Source organism: Microtus ochrogaster, chromosome 10 (assembly GCF_000317375.1).
Source record: "Microtus ochrogaster isolate Prairie Vole_2 chromosome 10, MicOch1.0, whole genome shotgun sequence".
NCBI lineage: Eukaryota > Metazoa > Chordata > Mammalia > Rodentia > Cricetidae > Microtus > Microtus ochrogaster.
Window position 1 is genome coordinate 8,500,864 of NC_022016.1, and position 4,486 is coordinate 8,505,349.

The following is a 4,486-nucleotide window of genomic DNA, read 5'->3' on the forward strand; positions in this document are numbered from 1 at the left end:
AGAGAGACATACATAGATCTAATCTACATGGGAAGTAGAAAAAAGACAAGATCTCCTGAGTAAATTGGGACCATGGGGACCTTGAGAGAAGGTTGAAGGGTAGGGGAGAGGCAGGGAGTGAAACAGAGAAAAATGTAGAGCTCAATAAAAATCAATTAAAAAAAAGAGTTTTAATCTTGCCTCTAAAAAAAAAAAACAAAACAAAACAAACAAAAAACAAATACCGCTCCCTCTCCCCAAAACCTAAAGGATTCTATGAGAACCACAGGCTGTTAAGACAGTCTAAGAGATGACTCTGTAATCAAGTCTGGGGGAAGCTGGAATAGCTCAACAGTTCTCTTTTTCCTGCCAGAAGGCAGAACCTAGAGCCCTGTCTCCTGCCCATTCCTTTTCTTGTTAGACAGACTCTAACCCGGGAGAGTGCTGATCTTTTCTCATATCTGTTGGCATCTTGGCCAGCAGGATTTTGCCCAGACAGACTGGTTTCAGAGTCTGTGCTTTCAACACAACCTTTAAGGAAGCCCACGAGGAAGTTATGGCATGCCCAGGGTTATACTGTGAGGTGGTGGCAGCAGCAGGAATAGAACTCATGTCTTCAAACCTGACCCTCATTCGACATAAGTAAACAAAACTAATTTGTGGAAAATTTTTTTATTTTTGTTTTATACATACATACATACATACATACATACATACATACATACATACATACATACGGAGAGAGAGAGAGAGAGAGCCTCACTATGTATTGGAACTTGCTACGTATACCAGATCTATCTGCCTCTGCCTCCCAAGTGTTTTGGTTAAGGCATGCAATGTTTTATCTGGCAAAAAATACTTTTATTTTTAATTATGTGTATAAGTGTGAATCTGTGTGCGAGCTTTTGCATGTGCCCACAGAAGAGGGTCCCAGACTCCTCCTGGAGCTACAGTTGCAGGTAGTTGTGGCTACCCACAGATGACATGCGTTTTGGGACCCCAACTAGGTTCTCTGCAAAAGCAGAACACAATCTTAACTGCGGAACCATTACATTTTTGTTTTGTTCAGGGTCTTGCATAGTCCTGGCTGGCCTTGAATTTGAGAATGATTCTGAACTTGTGATCCTCCTAATTCCAGCCTCTGAGTGCTGGGATAACAAGAATGAACCACCACACTAGGTTTCTGTGGCACTGGGGATTCAATTATGACCCTGTGTGTGCTAGACAAGCACTCGATCAACTGAGTCTTTGATTGTTAGTTTTAACATTTCCAAAAAAGATGTGAAAATGGCAGAGACAAGTCACACTGGGAAGAAAAAAGGGGAAGAAGCTAGGAAAGGAGAAAAATATAGGAGAAAAGACATCCATGCAATCACAATGGTGGTGCTTACGCCTTTAAGGATAAAGAAAGGAAGCAACAAGACCATGGTATGTGAAGACAGGGAAGAAAAGCCAGTGCTTAAGGCACTACAGCTGGTAAACAGGATGCAAAGCAAGAGGGTAGAGGTGAGGAGGAGCCTGGGCAGACCACAGATGTGCGAAATCCTGGTTCCACACACACAGGGAATTACAGGTGAACCACTGAGGGCAGAGACTGTCAACAAGTCCCACGCTGCCCAGGTAGCTTAGTGAAGGATGTCATGTTCCCTTAGGACCTCAGAGCTTTAATGAAAATGCAGTGCCTGGGCTCCTTAGACCTGTCAATCAGAAGCCAGGAGAAGAGGTTCGGATGAGCACTGGGCATGGTATAGTTTGAACACATACCTTCGAGGGCTGCACAGGCTTGCGCTGCGCTCAGCTCCTGCCAGTACCTCCCCCTGCCCAACATCTCTGCTATTGCCAGCAACTGTAAGCAGGGCCTTGTGTAAAGGTCCATGTATTCAGTCACGGGACTTTCTAGAAAGCATGAGTCACTCTTCAAATTGCAGCATGTTTCATAAGCACTCTGGGTATTTCTGGAGCAAGAATCTGTAGCGGTATGTTGGAGAAATAGTCGAAACCACCATGTCCCCAGCCTACTTAGCTGGAGTTGGCCAGGTAAATTATGTAACAACTTTAAAATCATGTTGAACGATAAGCAGTTTATCTCCCTAATATGAAAGTAGTAGTTGGCAAACATAGAAAGTTACAATAGTACCAAATAGGAAAATCATTTTGAGTTCCACCATCCTGAGACACCTTGTTAGAATTTCAAAATGAACAGTTGATGACCTGGAAAAATGTTCACACAAGAATAATATGATGATGCAAACAACAGGGGAACTCCATGTATCCCGAGGATGCAGCTGCGGAGGCCTCTGGCTGGTAAAGCAGTAGGCATGGATGGCATGTGTCCAGTAGCTAATTTACTCACTCTGGAAGTTTCCACAACTCATTTTATTCTGTCATCCTTGGGTCCAGGCCAACTACCTCAGGAGCAAAAAAGCAGTCAACACCTTTTGCTGCCCACGGAAAGACCTACAGAAAGCAAATTTCTCCCAACAGTTTCTCCTTTCCTTGTGCTAGGAATGTGTAGGCCCTGAGGATGCAAATCACTGAGAAGGCTGGTGGCATTCGAATTGCTTAGCAGGGAAATGATTGCAGGCAGAAGCAGAGAGGCAGGGTGACCTGGGGAGGGAACAAAGCCACCTGTGGGAGGGGAGGCAAGTGTCTGGGACAGTTGGGAAGCAGGAGGCAGCTGGGAAGCCAGAAGGCAGGGTGTCCTCAACTTGCCCACCATATGGAAAGATTCCACTTCCCTACAAAGTTCAGAACCTCTGATGCCCCTGCCTTCCTCACTCCTTCTGTATTTTGAACTATGAAAGACAGAGAGAGAGAGAGAGAGAGAGAGAGAGAGAGAGAGAGAGAGAGAGAGAGGAGCTAGACACAGCCAGACTTACAGGAAGGAACCATAGCTTTTAGTTGGCAGGTCTTGTGTTGAGATACGTAAGCGCAGGGCGCCAGCTGTGTTCCCACTGGGGATAATAAATCTGTGTCTCCGGCAGTTTATCTGTGCTTTATGAAGGGCGGCACCTCACAAAGGAGGGACCGTGCCCAAAACCAGAGTCATTCACAAAGGCTTCTTTTCTTTTTTCTCATTTGGGGTTAAACTTGAAGAAAAGTGCCTTCGTTTTTTAACCAGATACTTCAGAAAGGGACAAAAGCCCGTGTGCTGCCGTTGAATGCCTGGGCACCTTTATCAAGGGGTTCCCATCTATTTTCCGTGTAAGAGGATCAGCAGAAGGTGGAGTGCCTCTCTCTACCAAACAGCCTGGGTGGGCTTCCTGTCTTAGATTCAGAGACATTCTTTGTGAGATGAAGAACCTGATAGGATTTCCTCAAAGAGGAAGCAAGCGTCATTCTCTCTAAGGGAGAACTTCACCAGGAAAAGACGTCTGTTAAAAACGCTACTTTCAGATTCCGGGGGCAAGAAGGATGGGGAAGTCGCTAGTTTTAAAGAAACAGACCCAAGAACGTGCTCAGGTCAGGCCGATCTGGGGGTGTGTGCTCAGTGCACGCGCGTGGGCTGCGCTGAACCCCGCCGGGCCTCCTCTTGGAGGAAACCTTTCCGCAAAGCCTCGAATCTGGCTAGATCCCGGGAAGAGACCGCGGACAGCTGTCCTCACTCTCCCCACCCACCTGTCCCACTTGGGGCTGGCCTGGTTGTAGTGACTGACACCCTGCAGGAGGGGACAAACAAACTCCAGAGCAACAGCCTGCTTCACCTGCAGCGCCCCCAGCCCTACTCCAGCTGTGACAGCGTCTCCGACACAACCTCCTCTCTAGCCCGGGGCCAGAGGCTGCGAAGATCTCCCGGAGGGCCGCACAGCCGCCCATCTCCGTCCCCTCCGGGGCGCAACACAGAACTCACCGCCACGGTGCGCGAACTGGGCGGCCGCCCGGGTCACGTCAGTCCGCTTGCGGCTCCGGACTTGGCTAGGTAAGGCTGCAGCTGCTACCGCACCCCCGCCGCGCGGCTCACGTGGCTAGGGCGTGGCGGCGCGCGGGAGCCTGGGAGTTGTGGTCCTCACCGCCCCACCTCACGACCCAGGCCACGCCGCCTCCCCCGCGGGGGACCCACGCTCCCATCCTCCCCCAGTCCTGGCTTCTCTGACGCCGGGTTTCCTCAATCCCCCAACAAGCCTGGCCGCTTGCAATTGACTTTGCCTTGGCAATTATCATAAAAATATTTATTGCTTTTTTTGATCAGACACCTAAATATTCATCCCAAGAACACAATAGCAACGCATTAGGAGTACATTAAATCGATTACGCTCCAGTTGCCACTTTATCCTCTCCAGTTTGATAAGCTAACAGCAGTGCACAGTTGTAATTTTTTTTGTTTTGTGCATTGAACTATGATTATGTTTCTTTCTATATTGCACAATTTTTCTTCTTCCTTGTAGGTAATACGAAATCTTAGTTCTCTTGGCTACATTAACAGACTGTCCCAGACTGAGGGTTTATAAGTCATGGACATTTATTTCTCACAGTTCCCAGTCTCCCCAGGGCTGCTTTCGGCTCGCAG

General features: G+C 48.0%; 1 protein-coding gene across 2 annotated transcripts in view; it reads right to left on the bottom strand.

The window, feature by feature from the left end:
* Positions 1 to 3,921, bottom strand: part of Slc31a2 (solute carrier family 31 member 2) — a 15,979-nt gene extending 12,058 nt beyond the window's left edge. For both annotated transcript variants that reach the window (XM_005352636.2, XM_026782097.1), the window contains exon 1: positions 3,830 to 3,921. The gene's annotated coding sequence lies outside the window, so the exon portion shown is untranslated. The remainder of the gene's footprint in view (positions 1 to 3,829) is intronic.
* Between the last annotated feature and the right edge of the window lie 565 nt (positions 3,922 to 4,486).